This window comes from Balaenoptera physalus (genome assembly GCF_965194825.1).
Source record: "Balaenoptera physalus genome assembly, chromosome: X".
Lineage (NCBI taxonomy): Eukaryota > Metazoa > Chordata > Mammalia > Artiodactyla > Balaenopteridae > Balaenoptera > Balaenoptera physalus.
The window spans coordinates 116,472,987-116,495,689 of NC_138903.1; positions in this window are offsets into that span (position 1 = coordinate 116,472,987).

Genomic DNA, 22,703 nt, shown 5'->3' on the forward strand with positions numbered 1-22,703 from the left:
TAAATGAACACTTTCTGACTAGTGAGTGCTATTTAGATGCTATTGCCGATGTTCTTCATTCTTTCCTGAATATCTGAGTTTCCCTCTGACATTATTTCCTGTCTAAAGAACTTCTTATTTCTTATAGTGCAGGTCTACTGCCCGTGAGTTCTCTTCGTTTTCTTTTCTCTGAAAATGTCTTTGTTTCATCGTCACTCTTGAAGGATCCTTTCACTGGTTATAGAATTCTGGGTTGACAATGTTTCTTTTAGCACTTTAAAGATGTTGTGCCACTGTCTCCTGGCTTTCATGGTTTCTGATAAGAAGACCGAGGTCATTTGAGTAATTATTCCCCCATGTATAGTATTTTGTTTCTCTCTGACTACATACAAGATTTACTTTTTATCCTTGGCTTTCATCCAATTGATTATGCTGTATTAGGCATGGGTTTCTTCATATTTCATATTTCTTCATATTCCTTCATATTTCTCTTGTTTGGGGCTCACCAAATTTTGGAAGTTTCTGGCTATAATTAAAAAATTTTTTTTTCTCTCCTGGGACAGTTACCTATATGTTAGATCTTTTGATAATGTCCCACAGATCCCTGAGGCTCTGCTAATTTTATTTTCTGATCTTTGTTCTCTCTCTCTTTTTTTTTTTGGCCGTGCCACACAGCATACAGGGTCCTTGTTCCCCAACCAGGGATTGAACCCGTGCCCCCTGCAGTGGAAGTGTGGAGCCCTAACCACTGGACTGCCAGGGAATTTCCATTGATTTCCTTCTTTTTCTCACTCATTACAAGCATATTTTCCTTTACCTCATTGACTATAGTTATAATAACTCCTTTAAAATACTTGTCTGATAATTTCAACATCTGGGTCATCTCTGTGTTGAACTCAACTGACTGTCTTTTCTCTTGACAATGGGTGGGTCACATTTTCCTGGTTTATTTTCTTTTTTTGTATGTAGGGTAATTTCAGATTGTATACCAGGCATTGTAATTGTTAGGTTGTGGAGACTCTGGATTCTAGTATATTCCTCCAAAAAGTGTTGATTTTTTTGTTTTAGTAAGCAATTAACTTGGTTAGCCTCAGACTGCAAACTCTGTCTCACCTATGGAGGACATCAGCTCAGTTATCAGTTCAAATGTTTTAACCCTAGCTGTAATTAGACTTGAGTCTGACCCAGGTATGCATGGTTCAAGGGCCCAGGGATCAGCCACAGAGACCTTGGCTGAGTTTATGCACGGACTAAGGGGCTTTCCTGTTCTGCTTCTCTCATTTCCAGGATTCCCCTGGCATTTTCAGGTGTCGATAGTTACCCTGGGTTCTGACATCTGATTCTTCAGGCCAGAAAGATGGCAGGTTTTCTACTGGAGTTTTAGCTGTCTTGTGCCATGCTGCAACAGTAGTCTGTGCTCAGGGTCAAGCTGTAAAAATGGAAACTCACCCCATGCCCCAGGCCTTTCTTCATAGTTTCAGCTTCCATCCAAAATATGCTTCTTCTTTTTCACTCTCCAGAATCTCTAGGTTTCTTTTGTTTTTTTTCTCTTTCTTTCTTTCTTTTTTTTTTTTGGCACTTTCCTCAGTTTATAGTTGCTATCTTTAGGGAGTTTGTTCTGTTAATGACTTATTTCCACCATACTGGAAATGGAAACTCTTTTCAATTTTTGAATAAAAAAGGACATTGGAAGGTTTACCTCTAGTTAAAAAAACAATAATACATATACATTTAAAAATGACATGACATAGAAAAACACAAGAAAATAAACCTACCCATAATCTCATTTCTAAAATATAATTACTTCCATGTACAATGCTTGGTGTCAGTCTATTTATCTCTTGTAAAAATAAAATACAGTGTGTGTGTGTGTGTGTGTGTGTGTGTGTGTGTGAAAAAAAAATTAAGAATCAAAAAAAATAAAATAAAAAAATAAAATATAATTACTGTTAACATTTTGGTATATTTCCTCCCAGTTTTTTTATGTGTGTATATATATTCAAATGTGCTTATATAAGCATAGAAATATGTACATTTCTTATAACTAAAACAGGAACATACTGTAGATATATTATAACCTGCTTCTCCCCCCAACCCAATTTAGTAATATATAATAAACACTGAAAAAGAGCTATTCTGGGTTTAAGAATAAAGGGTTGGCGAGCTTACTGAAGACAGACTGAAAAATGAGAACTTTGATCTAAAAGGGCATGATGCTAAGAGGTGGTACCTTTGAGGGTGAGGTCCGCAGAAGGATCTCAAGACTGTCCTTGCTGGCATAATAGAGTAGAGGGAACAGTGTCTTTTCTCTGCCCTAAATACCTGCGGAGGAGCTGAGGATTTGGGATTGGGCTGTGGTTTCTTCTGCTGACTCCTGGCTATTAAAGACTCTGATGGGAGGAAGTCCCAGTCCTGGAGTTTGCGTTGGATTAGGCAGGCCACACAGATAGATCTGCAGGACACTGGGAGTCACTGCAGCTCCTGGGGTGGCCCCTCCAGCTGCAGGTCCTGACCAGTACTAACTGCACATGGAGGAGGTGAGGAGTGGGGCTCTGAGTTAGTGGAGCAGAGCTAACGTTTGCTGCATTGATTTGAGTTTTCAGGTGTTACCAACTATAGCTGGGGCGAACTTCCTTCAGAGTCAAATTATCTGTTGAGAATCTACTCCTTGTTCTTTACAATCATTCCCCCTTTGTATAGGTTTGACCTGAGGTATTCACTACCCTTCACTACTTATCCATCTTCCCCACTATGTTTAATCTTTCATTAGATCATTAGAGCTCCACTCAATTTGTTAGCCACTGACTTGAAACTCACTATGCTCTAATCTGAGCTCATCATTTCCCTCCGGAGCTCACGCATCTTCTTGCCTTGCCTAGTTTTGTTTAGGACACCACCCCTCGGTCACCCAGTTGCAAAGAATCTTTGCTGAGTCCTCCCTCTCTCCCAGGCCTCCGTCTTCCAAGCAGTTGCTGCATCTTAATGACTTTCATTCCATGAGGTGGAGCCACCAAAGGCTTCTGAGTAGACGGTAGGATGTGATGAGCTGGCTTTAGCATAGAGAATGAACTGTGTGTCGGGGGAGAGAGACAGATGCGAGGCAGAGAGGTCAGTTTGGAGAACAGCAATAGACCTCGCAAGGGATGACAACACAAATTGCGAAATGGAGGACAGGATTTCAAGAGGCAACTCATAAATGGAATATGCAAACATTTTCAAAAACAGAAGAAATCTTAGAAGTCGAAAAGATGGTTAGTGTTGTTCAAGATATACTTTTTTAAAGTAAACTTTTAAAGGAAGTATAGTATACACATGAAGAGTGCACTAATCATAAGTGTCAGCTTAATGAACTTTTACGATATGAACACACCTCTGTAGCTATTACCCAGATCAAGAAAAAGGGTATTACCGGCACCCTAGAAGCCCCCTTAAAGTCCCTCCCAGTCATTTAGTCCCCTCCAAAGTTAGTCATTAACCTGACAACTAATGCCATAGATTAATTTTATCTGTCTTTTAACTTCATATGAATGGAATTCTATAGGGTATATTATTTTGTCTGGCTTCTTTCACACAACATTATTTTTGTGAGATTTATCCATGCGTTTTTTTTTTTTTAAATAGAAATAGTTCTTTGCTTCTCAATGCTGTGTAGTATTCATTCTATTGCTTATAGATATTTATGTTGTTTCTACTTGGAAACTATTACGAATAGTGCTATATGAACGTTCTTGTATATGTCTTTTTGGTACACGTCTCTATACATTTATGTTGGGAATATATTTAGGAGTGAATTTTGCTTGTTTCATAGGACATATATCTATCTATATTTATGATACTGCCAAATATTTATCCAATGTGTTTGTACCAATTTACACTCTGCCTAGCAATGTAAGAAGATTCCAGTTGTTCCAACACTTGGTATTATCTGCCTTTTTTTTTTTTTTGAAAAAAAACATTAAAAAAAATTGAAACCAATATTATCTAATTATCTTTATGCTTTAAAATATTCATTTATTTATTATTGAAGTATAGTTGATTTACAATGTGTTAGTTTCAGGTGTACAGCACAGTGATTCAGTTATATATAGATATATAAATATATATATGTATTCTGAAAATTTTTATCATAGTATAGTTGATTTACAGTGTTGTGTCCATTTCAGGTGTACAGCAACATGAATCAGGTATACATATAGCCACTCTTTTTTATTGTTTTATTATTATTTTTCAGCCATACCGTGTGGCCTGTGGGATCTCAGTTCCCCGACCAGGGACTGAACCCAGGCCACGGCAGTGAAAGCCTGGAATCCTAACCATTAGGCCACCAGGGAACTCCCTATCCACTCTTTTTTAGATTCTTTTACCATTTGGTCATTACAGAGTATTGAGTAGAGTTCCCTGTGCTATATAGTAGGTCCTTATTAGGTATCTATTTTATATGTAGTAGTGTGTATATGTCAATCCCAATCTCCCAATTTATCCCTCTCCCCCCCATATATTCTTTTTCAGATTCTTTTCCTTTACAGGTTATTACAAAATATTGAGTATAGCTCCCTGTGCTATACAGTAGGTCCTTGTTGGTTATCTTATCTGCCTTTTAATTTTTTTCCATAATGTTTTCTTTAATTAATTTTTATTGGAGTACGGTTGCTTCACAATGTTGTGTTAGCCTCCACTGCACAACGAAATGAGTCAGCCACGCACATACAGATAAGTCCAAAAGTCCCCTCCCTTTTGGACTTCCCTCCCATTTAGGTCACCACAGTGCACTAGGTGCGTTCCCTTCTGCCTTTTTAAATTTTAGCCTTTCTGGTAGTTATGGCGACTGTGTCTTTCGCTGTCCTTCTGTTAGAGACGACCAAACAGCGTCACATGCATTCATTTACTCTGAATTAAAGGTGAGTCAAGTTAAAGTGGGAGCCTGCCCTCAAGCAGCTCTAAATCCAGTGGGAGACTCACTGACAAGTAAACAGATAATTACAACATATAATATGTGCTATTGTAAGTATTAGAGTAGAGGGAAGATAATGTGCTTTGTTAGTCTAGAGGAAGGGGTAGTTGGCTCTGTTCACAGTTTGGGGCACAGACTGGAGGGGCCTAGAGGAAGGAAGGAGACCCAGTAGGTGACTATTAAAATAGAACACCTGGGAGGTGAATAAAAAACAAAGCCACTGGAATTGTTAAGCAGGTAGAATTGCCATGACATGACTAAATGACTACTAAGATATGGAGAGAGGGAATGGAATTAGCAGACAGTGATATTAAGGAAGTAGGATGGACAAGGAGGCATCCCATGTAATGTGGAAAATCAGAAAAGTTATCAATGGTGACTCCAGGTTTTGGATCCAGGTGTCTGAGTGGATGCTGTTGTTATCAGTTAAGAGAAGGAAACCAGGTAAAGAAAGAGCTTGCGAGTGGGAGGTGGGAAAGATGTCTTCAATTTGGACATGCTGAGTTTGAAAGGCCTGTGAGCCGTCTAGGTGGAGCTATCATCAGTAGGCATTTGGAAATAGGGGCCTGGAGCTCATAAGAAAATGAGGGGAGAGAGCAGAGGATATTATTTGAGGGATATTTGGTGTTTTGGAAGTATCTGAACAACGGGAGTGCATGAGATCAATAGGGAGATTGTGAGCAAGCTTAGGACAGAACCCTGTGGAATCCCACATTTAAAGGGAAAATGGAAGAAGATGACCTCCTCCAAATTGAGGTTTATGCATACCTATAGGTTAGGGGCAGGAAGCAAGCAGAGAAGGAAAGGTTGAAGACGTAGGACGTAGACATGTTGAGCCAGGTAGCAAGGACACAGAAGTGGGGGGGAGGGATTGACATCAAGATACTGGAGATCAAAAAAAAAAAGATACTGGAGATAAGGAGGGACACCCCTTGCTGACACTGGGGGGAAATGAAGAAAGGGTAGGTTTGGAAACACCTATGTATAGATAAGTTTGAAGACAGGGGAAGGAATACAAAGTTCATAGTTGATGGCATGTATCTCGGTGAGGACATCTGCAAGACATCCTGCTAAGAGTGAGGGCGGCAGAGCTGGGGCTGGGGGAAGAGTGGTAAGGCATGGATTAGTCATTGTGGTGAATGGGAGGCGCAGATGACTCCCAGCAACAATAAGATTGCAGAGTAGCCTTGAAGGCTTTACAAGGTCAGCTACCAAGTAAGTCGATTCCCTAATGCAGGGAGAGCCTTGGTAAGAACAAACAAGCAACTCCCCTGGGGCCAACACCCTAGGAATCCACTTCCTGCTGAGCTTCAGGGCCTTGCCATTTTGCTGAAGGGGTGTCAGGGAAAGTGGCTTCAGGTGGAGAGTAAGGTGGACTGGGGGAATTCTCAATGTGTTACTGAGTGATGGGAAGAGGAAATGAGGCCATGTCAGGTGTGATGTCCTTCGGCTAGGTTTCTCATCTGTCCCCGTTCTGGTCACTTCTTTCTTTTACCTGTGGCTGGATTCCCTTACCTTGCTTTAGGCCTTGGGACCCAGCTGCATCCCTGTGTGCCCAGGCTGGTGGCAACAGTGATGTAGTAGAACTCCCAATTTTCTTAGTTGACACCTGGGGAATTTTTGGCAGTCAAGTCAGAATGAATTCAGTCAGCCTTTGCCTCCACCTTCTATTTGCTTTTCGTGCTGGCTGGAGTTCTCACCCAGCCATCAGTACATCCTGTTCTTGGATTTTAAACCGGCTAGTGCAAAAGTGAAGGCAACTTACAGGCCATAGGTTACACTTGAGAAACACAGGCCTAGAAGCAGCATCTTTCCAACTAGATGGGGGGAAAGAAAGGGAGCTCCTGATCCAATGGGACTGCCAATGAAGATCCCATTACAGCGTTAGCAAAGCGTTGGATGTTAACCAAAAACTGTCCATCAGCTTGCAACTCCAGCACAGGCTCAGGTGGGACTACATTTCATCCAGGGAGAGCTATCTGGATGGCTCTTATGCAGGATGCAGGTGTGTTGGGTGATTTAAGTAGTTAACATTTGTGAAACATGCTGCGCTCTTTCAATGAAAGGTGGTTTGAGAAGAGTCTACTGTTGCTAACATCATCTTCTTCTTGAGACACTCCAGAAGGCAAAGTGCCTCTTTTCACACTGGTTTCAGGACAGAAAGGTGTTGGACTGGACCAAGTTAATCTATTTCTGCAAAATGCCCAAGGAGCCAACGTGACTTGGAAAGTGAGTGACAAAAGGGACCCTCTGAAGATTCAAAGACCTCTCAGCACCAATTACGCCAAGAAATGCTAAGCAAATTAGCACTTTGGCTAATTAAAAAATAAATACTCGAAGTAGTCAGTGAAAATGGCCCATCGCCTTGATAAATAGTCGATCTGTTTGAGTAGCATTTCCAGTGTTAATTGAGGTCTGCGTGACTCAGTGCCCTGGTGGCCAAAAATCAGTTCTGAAAAAAAAAAAAGAGGAGGTACTCAGAGGCCAGGCCACGGGGCCCATGGCTTCTCACATCTGCATGCAGCCCCCAGGCCAGCCCTTTGGAACGCCAGATGTTTACGCTTCACTTCCTGACCTCTCTTCCAAATGGCAGTTCTTGGAGTCCCACAGAAGGGCTTTGCAGGCTGTTTGTTATCTGTGTGGGGTGCCGTGGATTTGATTTTTGCCTGAAATGACTTCCTGACACACTTGTTTCCCAAAATGACAATATTTCACTAGGAAATGGTTTGAAAACAAGGGCCAAGATGTGGACATGGTCTCCAGTGTTCTCCACAGGCCCGAGACCCCAACAGTGGCCTGGGCAGGGGTGAGAGAGATTTCTATGAACCAAGGAAGGTCTCAAGTTTAAGACAGGGTATTTTTTTAATAAATTAATTTTATTTATTATTTTTGGCTGTGTTGGGTCTTCGTTGCTGTGCACAGGTTTTCTATAGTTACGGCGAGCGGGGCCTACTCTTCGTTGCAGTGCGTGGGCTTCTCGTTGCCAAGCACAGGCTCTAGAGCGCGTGGGCTTCAGTAGATGTGGCGCATGGGCTCAGTAGTTGTGCTATGCGGGCTCAGTAGTTGTGGCTCACGGGCTCTAGAGCGCAGGCTCAGTAGTTGTGGTGCACAGGCTTAGTTGCTCCGCCGCATGTGGGATCTTCCCGGACCAGGGCTCGAATCCGTGTCCCCTGCGTTGGCAGGCGGATTCTTAACCACTGCGCCACCAGGGAAGCCCAAGACAGGGTATTTTTTTAAGAGTCCCTAGGGAGATGTGAGCCTGGGAGAGCTCTGCCTTCCCCAGTGTGGAAATCATGCCAAGGGTAACGAGAGGAGTAAACGAAAATGTTGAGCCTGGCAGCACGAAAGATTGAGTAAACCCATAATTCAGTCAATTGCGAAGTGGCTGGAGAAATCACCTTCTTGTAGGCGATGACTTGTCAGTGATAAAGTGCCTGTCACTCCCACTTGCGTCAGGCCTTTGGTTCTGGATGCAGCAAGGAAGAAGGGACTGCTTAACTTAAGGGGACGAACAGACCAAATCATTGATTGAAAAGCCCGGTCCAGTGTTTTCAGCTGTCTGAGCAGCCAGCTCTGACTGTCGTTGCGATGCCGGCCTTGCTGTGGACCAAGTAGTGGCTTCCATATGAGTCACATCCCTTCCCATAAGCCCGCCTCTTTGGGGAAAACCCATTAGCATGGCACTTAACAGACTCAAGTCAAAACAGGCCAGAAACTACTGGCCACTTATTTTGTACCCAAAACGGTGCCAGGCACTAGGGGAAAAGTAGTACATTTGTTTGTTGTGGGGAGAAGAGAGACACATAACACAGAAAGTGTTATGACAGGCATAGACTCAAGCAGCGGATTTTACGGTGGGAGAGGGCTCACATCTTTGTGGGGTCGTCGGTGAAGTTTTGGGAAGGCGATGAAGAGGGCAGAAGGTGGTCCAGGTGGAGGACTAGAGCATGAGCAAAGATGCTGAGGCAGGAATTAGCGCGGCCAGTGCGGGGTCGATGAGCATGAAGCGAGGGAGGGTAACGGTTGGAGAAAAGTTGGAGATAGAGTTGGGCTCAGGGAGGGTTCAGTGCCATGACGAGGACTTTGGAATGTGATCCCCTCGCAATACAGAGGCCCCTAGGGAGATGGGGGCTTTCTAAAGAGAGAAGCGTTTGTGGCAGACGCCTGTGGCTCTGTGCGCACGAGCTGGAGCTGTGGGGAGGCGGTGTGGCTGCCAATCCCCCCATTCACCACTTAACAAGCTGTGTAGCCTTGAGCAAGAAACCCCACCTCTCTGAGCCTCAGTTCCCTTCTCTGTAAACTGGGGCGAACCCTCTTGCTTGTCTCATGGGGAAGTGGCATAGATGAAAGGAAATGTCTTTCTAGCACAAGGGCCATTAAGCAGTGGCTTCTCATGCTCGTACTCAAAGCAAGAGGCTTTTTGAGAAAGAACCAGCAGGATTTGATATCAGGTAGGATGAGACTTGGGGGAGATGGGGGTGGAGGGACAGTGGCCCAGATGCCTGAGCCTGGGGCATAAGCTGGTCCTGAGTGAGGGCAAGAGGAACTGCCTTCTCGTCATCTGTTTCATATGTATATTCATCTTCGGCTTCTTGCGGGCTCTGAGAGGGCCTTGTTTAGAGAAACGTTGTAGCAAAGCAGGAGAAGGTATATTTTAAAGTGACAGCTCTAAAAATACTGCCGTCTCCTTGTCCTTTCACAGCTGCAGATCCCCAGATCCCCAGTCCTGATCCTCACTGGGAGAAATAATAAAATGCATATGTTTATAATAAAAATCATATTTCCCTCTTCCTGTGATGTCTCCCAGTTGTAGGTTCCCATCCGTTTGCTGTTTTACCTATCATTTAACAAATGTATTTTAAGAAAAGTAATGTTTTCCACTGACATGTCCTATAAACGTCACATCCTCAGCTTTGGTTCTCATTGAGGAACAGAGGTGCATGTTTTGAATATTTCCAAAAATGCTTTTCACTCCATTCCCAGGCAAGGATTTTTCAGTCTTTGGTTAGAGACCAAATATACAGAGAATGCACTGTACAGTGATGTGGATCCCTGGGGCTGGATTGTCAGAGGACAAGATGAGAGTTTGGGTTCTGGGAAAATTAGCTACCACTGGCAGCTGAAATCCAGGCCTCCATTCTTCTGTGGGTTGTCCCTGAGGTGTCCTTAGTGTGAGGCATTCTGGGAAGTCAGAACTGGGGCCTTACAATGAGTGGAGTGAGTTGGATGCTGGGAGGTTTCTCATGAAGAACTGTGGAAGGCAAGGCCAAGATGGGACAGTGGGCCAGCTCAGCGTTCAATGTGCGAAGGGCAAGAAAACACCCCTTCCCTTGGTCTGAGGGAGGAGGCTCGATCTGAGGGCAGGTAGATGGTAGCTGGCTTTGTTTGGAGGTATCTATCCATGTGTTGTCCTATGGATTGAAGAAAGTGTGTATAATGCACATAGTAGGCCCTCGAGCAAGCAGGAGATGGGAGCTGTTGTCAGCACCTCTGCCGACTGTGTTGCAAGTCCAGGCAGGACTTAGGTTAGGGACTGGGAATAGGGAGGCCATGTGGAAAAGTTGGGGTATGAGGCAGAAGACAGACAAAAGGGAATCGAGGGAGCCAAGCCAGGGACAACCAACAGGATGGGGGAGAAAAGTGTAGAAAGGGTTGCGATTAGGCAGGCAGGGAGCAAGTTCTCCTGGTATACTTGGTCATTTCACTGCTTCATTCTTTCATTTATCTAACAAATATTTATTGAGCATCTACTATGTCCTAAGCCCTGATCTAGGTGCTGGTGATTCAGCAGCAAACAAAATAAGAGAGGCACCCTTCTCCAACAGAATTTACAGACTCAACGGTAATAGATGACAAAGGAGATTCGGGGCTGGGCCCAGAGGGTTGGAGACCAGAGCTGGTCTACCCAAACTGCCGAACCCGCCGCAGGGGAGCCCAGAAGTCGTTCAGCTCACTCCTTCCCAGTGGTGATTTGCCCTGAATAGCCAGGCCAGTCCCACCCCAAACTCCTTGACACGGCTGGCTCTGCACGAAGGCACAGGAGACACCTGACACTGAGGACTATTTCTGGGGGAAAAACTCAGTTTCCCTGCTCCTATTTCCTGTTTACTGTGGCCAGAAATGCCTTCCGCAGAGTAGGAAACCTAACTTTTCCCATCTCAAAGTCCAAATACACTAGGGGAAGTAAAAGCTAAACTAAATGATGAATGATAATCACTAGGGGGGAAAAATCAAGCAGAGGAAAGAGAAGGGGAGTGTTGGGGGAAGGGCCCTAAATTTACAGAGGGGAGTCAGGCAGTAATTTCAACGAGGTACCATTTTAATGGAGAACTGAAGGAGGAGAGGGGGCTAGCCATGTAGATCTGGGCTGGGGGAGAGAATTTTCAGAAAGAGGGAACAATCTGAGCGAAGCCTCTAAAGTAAGACTGTGCCCGGCATTTTCGAGGAGCAGTCGGCAAGTTGTGGCTGGAGTGGAATGTGTGTCGGGGGGAGCAGTATACGATGATGGCACGATGGGAGGCCAGATCACGTGGGGCCTTGTGGGCCATGGTTAGGACTTTGGTTTTGACTCAGAATGAGATGGAGAGCCATGGCAGGGTGCTGAGCAGGAGGGACATGGTCTGACCTGGAATTGAAATGTATCAGTCTGGCTGCTGTGTTTTATTTTTAAAAAAATTATAGTTGTTTGTTTATTTATTTATTTATTGGCTGCGTCAGGTCTTAGTTGTGGCGTGTGGGGTCTTAGAGGCAGTGCACAGGCTTCTCTCTAGTTGTGGCACGTGGGCCTAGTTGCCCATGGCACGTGGGATCTTAGTTCCCTGACCAGGGATGGAACCGGCATCCCTTGCATTGCAAGATGGATTCTTAACCACTGGACCACCAGGGAAGTCCCTAAAGTATAGCTGATTTACAATATTGTGTTAGTTTCAGGTGTACAGTAAAGTGATTCAGATATATATATATATATATATATATACTTTTTCAGATTATTTTCCATTATAGGTTATTACAAGATATTGAATATAGTTCCCTGTGCTCTACAGTAAATCCTTGTTGTTTATCTATTTTATATGTAGTAGTGTGTATCTGTTAGTCCCACACCCCTAATTTATCCATCCCCCTTTCCCCTTTGGTAACCATAAATTTGTTTTCTATGTCTGTGAGTCTATTTGTTTTGTAAATAAGTTCATTTGTATCACTTTTTTAGATTCCATGTATAAGTGATATCATTTTGTATGTCTTTCTCTGACTTCACTAAGTATGATAATCTCTAGGTCCATCCACGTTGCTGCAAATGGCAATTTTTCAATCTTTTTTATGGCTGAGTAATATTCCATTGAATGTATATATCTATATATCTATATCTACATCTATCTATCTATCTATCTATCATGTATCTATCCACCACATCATCTTAAGCCAGTCGTCTGTTGATGGACACTTGGGTTGCTTCCATGTCTTGACTATTGTAAATAGTGCTGCAATGAACATAGGGGTGCAGGTATCTTTTTGAATTAGAGTTTTCATCTTTTCTGGATATATGCCCAGGAGTGGGATTGCTAGATTATGTAGTAGCTCTAGTTTTAGTTTTTTAAGGAGCCTCCACACTGTTCTCCATAGTGGCTGCACCAATTTACATTCCCACCAACAGTGTACGAGGGTTCCCTTTTCTCCACACCGTCTCCACAATTTATTCTTTTTAGACTTTTTGATGATTGGCTGCTGTGTTTAGACGAGAGTGTGGGAGCAATAGGTAGAAGCTTGGAAGGGGCTATTGACATATTCCTGGCTAGAGATGATGGCGGCTCAGGCCAGGAAGATAGAGGTGGAGGAGATGAGAAGTGGTCAGATTCCGGATAGAGTTTGAAGGTGGAGCCAATAGCATTTGCTGATGGATTGGATTTGGGGTTTAAGGGAAAAGGAGGAATCAAAAATGATGCCCAGGTCTTTGGTCTATGCAACTGGAGGAATAGAGCTGCATTAAGAGAGATCGAGAAGGTTGTGGGTGGGTTTGGGGAAGGAGGTAGACAAAGATCAAGAGCTGAGGTCTTGGCATGTTAAAGTTGAGGAACTTCTATGACATCGAAGTGAAAAAGTAGAGTAGACAGTTGGATATATGCACTTGGAATTTATGGGAGAGGCCTGAGTTGACCTTTGATTGGCCAGGGTAGTGGCCCATACAGCTTGGGCCTCTCCTTTACTCTGTTCTCAGGGCTGGAGTTGGACCCAGGTACAGGATCCATCTTTAGTGGATGAAGCTGAGACTCCCCCTCCCTTTGCTGTCCCCTTGGCCTGTCTTGGTCTGTATGTCTTCCTCAGCTCCTAGGCTCCCTGTGCTACTTTGGCCGCTCAGAGTTCCCCACCTCTAGGCCCCTCTCACTGTCCTTTCCCTTTAGGAAGCCCTGGGAGAGAAGGAGCAGGCTAGACTCCAAAGCTGGGTGGAGGGTGGTTGGTTGCAGTCAGCGTGGAGTTCCCTCAGGGTCACTGGCTATTGGCATCAATTTCAAAAACAACTTGTAGGGATAAAGTGCTAGGAATACTGCAATTAGTATGTTCTTTGAACCTATACGTACAATTAACATCTTTGAGGTCACATTTCTCACGTTTGCAGAAGGGATTGTTTTCCCTGTGATTGCTGTAGCAACATGTAGAAGTCAAGTACATAGTGTGTAAATACTGGAGTCTTTCTTGGACATTTGCCTGAGTCTTCCTTTCTGATTCTCCATTTTCTATCTTGGTGCCGTCAGGTCCCTGGAGGGTACTACCTATTCTCATCTCTTCCTGTTGCAGAGGGCCACTTGGGTTTTCCACACCCAGAAACCTCCAGATGACTTACCTCTATAATTGCTCAGTGCCCAATTTGGTACCTGTGTGTTAGAGAATGAGCTGCTTTTTCCCAGGTGTGTGGCAATATCACAGATGCTCTTGCCCTGTGGCTAAGCAGCCAATCACAGACAAAATCAAGTTTGGGTGCCCTGGCACACATGGAGATGCTCTAGTTATTGACGAGAATGAATCCCCTTCTTTCCTTGATAACTAACACTATTCCTTAACCCTGCTCTTATGGACTGCACATTGTGTATATGGATACACTTGCAGGAAGCATGGAATTATTTATTTTCTCATCAAGTTCTTCTGACATAACTGCATAGAAACCTTATGGAGTTTTGGAGGTCTGTTTATGAGTCACAGAAATTAACTTTCTTTTCATAAGAGTTCTTTATAAAAAGAAAAAATAGAGCCAAATGCCTGTTCTTTGAACTTAAGTTGCCTTTCTGTGACTCGCTGAAACCTGAATCTGGATGTCTGTTAGTCTTAGCCTTGCTTTAGCTTTGAATTTCAATTATTCAGCTTCTGCACCCAAGCGAAGGCCTGAAGTAAATGTCCCAAACTGGATCGCACCCATTTCTGAACTCAATCATTTTTTTCCCTTGTTCCCATTGCCTAGGTAGCCCCCAAAGGGACTATGGGGAATCCACAGAACACTATAAAAAAGTGGCCATCCAGGGTTTCATAAAAACCTTTGGAGACCATAGGTACGGAGGAGATTACGATGTTTCCTGATAGTATATGTAAATCAACCAAAAACAATATTAAACTGAAATAAGTGTCCGGAAGCCCAACAAAGTTCTGTTTTTCCCATAATGATTATAAAATTCCATTTCTGAAATAGCAAATCCCGAATGCTTTCAACTACGTTTTTGGCGTGCCTAGCTTCATAGGAGTCCCAAGCATGGGTTGAATTTGTCTATTGGATAAACCATTGCTGTTGCCAGCGAATATTTTGTGACCATGTTTAGCTCCAAAAGTAACTGGGGGTAAAATGTGTTCTTGGGATGTTCATCATCACTTTATAATTTTAGGCTTCCTGGAACAACCTTTAAAGAGAACTATTTTCTATTTAAAAGGACTGAGCTTACAGCTTGGTCTCATTGCCATTAAGAGTAAGAAGATACCTTGTGTCAGAGCTAGGACCATAGGCAACTGCTCACCATTAAATGGGTTGGGAGAGATCAGACTTTCAGTCGAATTGGAGCTAGGTTTCTGGAGCAGGTGGGTGGACTAAAGATGCCCAGGGCATTATGTGCACATAAGGCAGTGGGGCAAAGCCCAGAGCGCCCAGGTCAGGGTCCACACAAATCTGGTGCTGAGGGTAAGCAGTGAGACAGAGCAGGGGGGCATATGGGAACCCTTCCCGAAACTGAAAAGGAGAAGGAAATGGAAAGTAGTTCCACGGGGACCACAAGGTAGGACGAGAGAAGGTCAGGAACCCAGGTAACCATTCGGCTCAGCAAACACAAGACTCAAACTAGGAGACCTAGGATTTCCCTGGCGGTCCAGTGGTTAGGACTCCACGTGTTCACTGCCAAGGGCCTGGGTTCAATCCCTGGTCGGGGAGCTAAGATCCCGCAAGCCGTGTGGCGTGGCCAAGAAGAAGACGACCTAGAGAATGTAGACCAGATATCCGTTTTGTGCAAAAGTGCTTCACGTTCACTGGTACTGCAAGAACCAGTCCCAGGATGTGGACAGCCCCAAAGAGGTGGGTGTGAGTAGCTAAGTGGTGGAGTCTGACCGATAGTGAAGCTGAGGGGTCTGGGAGAAGAGTGGACACAGACTGATTCACTTGGTCTCTTGAGCCCAATGGAAAGGTGCATGTTTCATCTGAGATAGAGATGAAAATGAATACAGGAACTCTTGTTTGTCCAGGTCACCGTAGACCATGGGATAATGCAGGACCTGAGTGGTAACTGGGTGCCCACCTTGTTCACAAAACACCCACTGACAACAGTGCTGTCTCATCCAGTACATAGACCCAATGCAGGGTTCGGGCATATGGCTGAATCCCACCCAGTCTCAGATCTGGATCTCTAACCCCCATGGTCCTGAGTGGTTCGGATTCCTCTTCGGTGGTCATGGAATTTGGTGTCCTCTGCAGCTCTGCTGACTCACTGTATTTCCTGCCAATGCTTTCTTGTGCAGCTCCTGAGATCAGGTAGGACACCGCCCAGACGATTACTGGTAGCTCTCGGCCAGTTTTTACTCGTCTGGTCTCACAAGTCGTGTTTGTGCTTAATGGTAGCTTTAACTTTTAAGTTTTTCAGTGCCCCTCTGTCGAAAGGACTGAGGGCAAGGTCCCCAGAGACTGGAATGGGTGAACTTAAGAGACTCCATTGCTGTATTTGGTGTACTTAAAGTATTTCCTCCAGACTGATGGTTAGCGGGGTTGCCAGACAAGCCATGAGGCTTCTGTTCTCTCCTGCAGATGGAATTCTTGTTTTCCTGATGAATATGCCTCATAATTAGGATCACTTTCCTCTGCTTTTTTTGTTCAGAAATTCTTAATCCAATTGACCCAGGGACATGCTTCTTAGCCCCCCAAATCCTCTTTACTATTATATTCACTACATCTGGGTTAAAGATAATACTTCTTTTTACTATTTTTTATTGTGATAAAAAAAACATAGACTGTTGCCACTTTAGCCATTTTAAGTGTACAATTCAGCAGCATTAAATTCACAATGTTGTACAACTGTCACCACTGTCATTTCCAAAATATTTCATCACCCCAAACAGAAACTCTGTACCCATCCCCCACTCCTCCCAGTCCCTGGTAACCTCTAATCTAATCTGTCTCTATGAATTTATCTATTCTAGATATTTCATATAAGTGGAATCATATAAGTTTTTGTGACTGGCTTATATAATTGATCATAAGGTTTTCAAAGTTCATCCAAAGTTGCAGCAGATACTAGAACTTCATTTCTTTTTAAGGCTGAACAATGTTCCATTGTATGGATTTTGTTTATTTATTCACCTATTGATGGACACTTGGGTTGTTTCTACCTTTGGGCTATTGTGAATAATGCTGCTATGAATGTGGGTGTACAAATACCTGTTTGAGTCCCTGTTTTCAATTCTCTGGGGGTATATACCTGGCAGTAGAGTTGTTGGATCATATGGTAATACTATGTTTAACATTACAGGAACCACCAAACTATTCCACAGACACTGCATAATTTTACATTCCCACCAGCAATGTGTGAGGGTTCCAATTTCTCTACATCTGTGCCAACACTTATTATTTTCCATTTTTAAAACTGTAGCCATCCTACTGGGTATGATGTGGTATCTTCTGTGGTTTTGAATTGCATTTCTCTGATGATGTTTTTTAATAAATTTATTTATTTACTTATTGGCTGCATTGGGTCTTCACTGCTGCACGCGGGTCCCCTCCAGCTGTGGTGAGCAGGGGCCACTCCTCGCCGCGGTGCGTGGACTTCCCACTGAGGTGGCCTCTCCCATTGTAGAGCACTGGCTCCAGGCGTGTGGGCTTCAGCAGTTGTGGCTTGCGGGCTCTAGAGTGCAGGCCCAGTAGTTGTGGTGCACGGGCTTACTTGCTCTGCCGCACATGGGATCTTCCCAGACCAGGGCTCGAACCTGTGTCCTCTGCATTGGCAGGTGGATTCTTAACCACTGCGCCACCAGGGAAGTCCCCCCCCCCCCACCATGACTACTGATGAACATCTTTTCATGTACTCATAAGCCATTTGTATATCTTCTTTGGAGAAATATGTATTCCAGTCCCTTGCCCATTTTAATTGAGATGTTTGTCTTTCTGTTGTTGAGTTATAGGAGTTTCTTATATCCTTCTGGATATCAAACTCTTATCAAATATATGATTTACAAATATTTTCTCCCATCTGTGGGTTATTTTTTCACTCTCTTGATAGTGTCTGTTGATGCAAAAAAATTTTAAATTTTGATGCAGTTAAATTTATCTATATTTTCTCTTGTTGCTTGTGATTTTGGTGACATTTTTAAGAATCCATTGCCAGATCCAAGGTTATGCAGATTTTCTCTATGTTTTCTTCTAAGAGTTTTGTAGTTTAGCTCTTAAATTGTCGTATTTGATCTGTTTAATTTTTTGTATATGATGTAAGGTAAGGGTCCAACTTCATTCTTTTGCATGTAGATACCCAGTTTTCCCAGCACCATTTGTTGAATACACTATTCTTTCTCCATTGAATGGTTTTGGCACCTTCATCAAAAATCCATTGACTATAGATGTGAGGGTTTATTTCTGGGCAAAGATGATGCTGCTATAGGACAATCAGTAGAGAGAGAGCTAAACTCAAAGTATAGTTTGGTAGCTTTTTTTCTATTAACAAGGTCTTACTTTGGATTGCTTATCCTTTCCTTTATTCACCTCTAAAGAGAAATGCTTTAGCTCATACTCTTAACCTACTTACTTTTGGATTAAAATTCTCTACCTGGTTCGTAGTTTCCTCCTTCAGCTTCATTTGGTTTGGAAGCCCTCTGAACCCTGCCTGTCTCTTTCTGCATTGTTGATTTTATTCTCTCTTATGAAATCCATTGGGACAACTACTCCTGACTAATCGGAAGACTTATTTTGCCCCCCCCAATTTACCATCTCTCCCCCACTTCTTAGAATCATCAAATCTTAACGTACCGGAGTTGGAAAATACCTTAGTGGCACCTATCCAGAGTTTTTCAAACTGTTCCACAATGACATTGCGATGCCTCGGGGGCTACAATGGGAGGGGCGTAGCAGGAAGGTAGTTGGGCTCCCACCCTGGTGCAACCAAAGCTGCCCAACTTTTATCCATTTTATATTGGGGCTCAGTGTATCATCTTGCTTGGAGAAAGGATTGATTGCTAGTATCATTTAGGTACAAGCAAGAGAGACTGTGGATAACAAACAAAAGGAATGGGGGATACAGTTTTATAGAAGGAAATGGGAGTAGTTGAAGTAAAAGAATAGGAACAGGGCAGCTCTGGTGCCCTCAGTTGTGGGAACTCAGGAACAGTTTCATCAGGCTGCTTCCACTGCGATGAATCAGCTTCCACTGGTCTTCTCCCTTTGGTTACTTTACTTTGCTCGACAGCTATAATCTCTGGAGAGACTGGCTTAGCTTGGTTCATCTGTTTACTCCTTAGCCAGAGGAAGGCAAGAAATCTTCACTGACATTCCCAAGACAGAATGAAATGGGGGAGAAAGAGCTCTCCCAAAGAAAATCCAGATTTTCTTACCAGAGAAAGGGGTTCCTAGGAAAGGTGTTCACTACAATCAGGAAAAATTTTTTCAAAACTCACGATCTAGACTAGGGCTCATTGAACTACAGCCTGAGGGTCAAATCCTATAAGTAGCCTGCTTTTGTAAGGCCTTTTAATTTTTAAAGGATTTAAAAAAAAAAAACAAAGAAAAGGATAAATTATATGCAAACTATATGTCTGAGAAGGGATTTGTATCCAGGATATATAAAGAATACTTACAGTTCAACAATAAAGACAAATAACCCAATTTAAAATGGGTAGAGGATGTGAATAGACATTTCTCCAAAGAAGGTATACAGGTGGCCAATAAGCACATGAAAAGATGCTCTAGGGACTCCCCTGGTGGTACAGTGGTTAAGAATCCACCTGCCAATGCAGGGGACATGGGTTTGAGCCCTGGTCTAGGAAGATCCCACATGCTGTGGAGCAACTAAGCCCGTGTGCCACAACTACTGAGCCTGCGCTCTAGAGCCCACGAGCCAGAACTACTGAGCCCGTGTGCCACAACTACTGAAGCCTGCGTGCCTAGAGCCCATGCTCCGCAGCAAGAGAAGCCACCGCAATGAGAAGCCTGCGCACCGCAACGAAGAGTAGCCCCTTCTCGCCGCAACTAGAGAAAGCCCACGCACAGCAACGAAGACCCAACGCAGCCATAAATAAATAAATAAACAAACAAGTAAATAAAAGATGCTCTACATCATGGGTCATTAGAGAAATACACATCAAAACCACAGTGAGATCCTACTTCACACTCACTAGATGACTATAATCAAAAAGACAATAACAAGTGCTGGTGAGAACGATGGAGAAATTGGAACTCTCATACATTGCAAATGGGATGGGAAAATGGTGCCATCAATTTGTAAAACAGTTTGGAAGTTCCTCAAAAGATTAAACATAAGGTTACCATATGGCCTAGCAATTCCACTCCTAGGTATATACCCAAAAGAATTGAATACACAGGTCCATACAAAACTGGTACAGGAATGTTCATAGCAGCATTCTTCATAATAACACACAGGTGGGAACAACCCAACTGTCAATTGATGGTAGAATTACAAAGCATGGAATATCCATACAATAGAGTATTATTTGGTCAAAAAAAGGAATGAAGTAGTGATACATGCTCCTCATGCGTGAACCTGGAAACACTATGCTAAGTGCAAGAAGCCATTTGCAGAACACATATTTTATGATTCCAGCTGTATGAAATGAACAGAATAGGCCAACATATCGAGATTGAAAGTAGATTAATGGTTGCCTAGAGCTGGGGATGATGGGGAAAAGGGAATGATGGCTAATGGGTTCAGGTTTGTTTTATTTTGTGGTGATAAACATTTTTTAAAAATTGATTATAGTGATGGTTGTACAACACTGACTGCACAGAAAAACCATGAAATGATATACTTTTAGTGACTGAGTGGTATGATATGCAAATTATATCTCAATAAAGCTGTTTAAAAAATGAAAAGAAAGAAGAGTATGCTAGGGACCATATGTGGTCTACAGTTCCTGTTACTTACTAGCTGGTCCTTCCCAGAGAGTGTTTGCTAACTCCAGCTTTGCTCTGGCGCTCTCAGCTTACCTCTAAGGACGCTGGGACCCACCCAACTCCCACTCTGCCTCATGAGTCAGCCGCTTACGCTCTAACCCACCCCTTGTTAACGCACAGCAGCACCCGAAAGTGAGCAATCTGCCCCCTAGGGGATTTTGAGATGAAACCCCAAAGCCCTATTGCTCAAGCTTTCCCAGTCTGAAATAACAAACTCTTGGTGTGAGACTCGAGGGAAGTGAGAAACATTCTCTTCCCATCAGGTGTTTCCAGGGCCACCTGCTAGCCCCGTGCTCCTTGGGATTTCAGACCCAATTTCCTTTCTGCGCTAAAGCCTATACTTCTGACACCCTGCAACATTTACAAATTGCTTCAGGAGAAGAAATCCTTAGAAAGGGCGCTAAGTTAAGACTCTGTATCCCTTATCATAAAACATTTAAAGTAAAATTTAAGCATGGATTTGGAACAGAGATTGCAGGGCGTTTCATCTTGCTCCTTCAGGATTAAAGGTGTGTATGAGCCTCTCGCCATGAAAATAGCCCTGCGGTAATACTTTGCTTTGCTCTCGGGAATGTTGGTGAGAGGACTTTGTGCCTGCCCCTCCGTTTCCAGTCTTTTGGGGGTTGTGTTCCCTCAGATGAAACTGTGATCTCTTTCTGGGGGCGGGAGTATATACAACATGTAATAACGTGTCGACGACGTTACTGTCTTAACCAGGAGTGCATCCTTCCTTCGCGGCACCCTTTCTCCACAGAGAGCCAGGGGCCTCGGAAGCAAAGCCGTGCCTGGGGGGACCAGCGTCTATGCAGTCTCTCCGGCTTTGCTTCTCGCAGACCTCCTGGCCTCTACTCTGGCTCGTGGTGGGCATCCAGATCTGTCCTCATTCCCGAGCCCACTTCTTTGCTCCCCTCTTTATAGCAGCCCCTGGGTACCCGAGCCCGCCTCGGACCCCAGGACTGGATCCTGGGTCTGCACCTGGGTCCCTGATTCCTGGCAGAGAACTCCCACGGCTGGCACTAAGTTTCCGATAATGAAGCAAAATAGTGTGGCCCAAGCTTCCCAAAATAGGAAATTTGCTCTTGACCCTTTTTCTAACGTTGGGGTTGATTCAATCTAATGGGACACTGAGCATGGTACTCCCTCCCCTGCTTTCCCCTCCCCTCTTTTCCTCGTGAATTTTCTGTGGGAAAGTCAGTCACCCCCTAGTTGGAGTAGTTTGGGTAGGTTTGGTTTTTTGTTTTGTTGTTTTCGAGGCAAGGGAGATCACTGACTCAAATCCATTCCTACACAGCAATGGAGGCCGAGAGAATGTAGGTCCAGGTAGGGCTGAGAAAAACTGTACTCCTGGGACACCGCCTGGCACCTGTGTAACCTTGAAGATCAGGGCAAACTGTTGGAAGCACCCCGGACCGCGGTAGAAAGCCCCAGACTCGAAATTTTCATTTCACAGCGTTCAGTCAAGTTTCCCAGCCTATTTCTGAGGCCGGGAAACACGGAGACAGCTGAGCTATTTGCTTGGAGATTCTTCAGTGAAGTTGATGAGCCACCCTCTTTCCAGGAGTGCTGGAAAATGCCAAGAAACTTCACAGATCTTCTCACTGCCCTTGATTCCCTCCCGGCTCACTGTTGGCCTTCGTCCCAGGCCTCCTCTGGTAGCCAACTCCCTCATTCCAGCAATCATTTCTTTGCAGGAGTTTGCTTCTAACCTTTCAGCGTGTGTCTCAAATATTTAGTGATGGACTCAATCCAGTAGAATGATTTCTTTCCTTTAAACTCATTGAAATGACTTAGGAAAAAATGAAAGCTGTAAGCTGAATAAACATTGCCGTTGTCTCGGCCCAGTCCCTGCTGGCTGGAGCCTCCCCGATCGAGCAGTTCCTGGGGCCCCTTCCGTTCTGCCTCTCACCTTCCTAGCTGACCCAAGGGCACCTGGGATGGAAGGGTCCAGTCCCACGCGCAGGGCTTCTTTGTAACATGCCAGCCAACGCTGCTCCTGGAGCAGTCAAGCCTCGCGGGTTCTGTGCGCTTCTCTTTGTTTCCTTCAGGTTTATGATGGGGCATGACACCTGCCATTGATTATCTGACCCTGAAGCCTGGCTTACTGTCTGAGGAGGGAAGGAGCTGTCTTCCCTCTGGAGGGGAGCA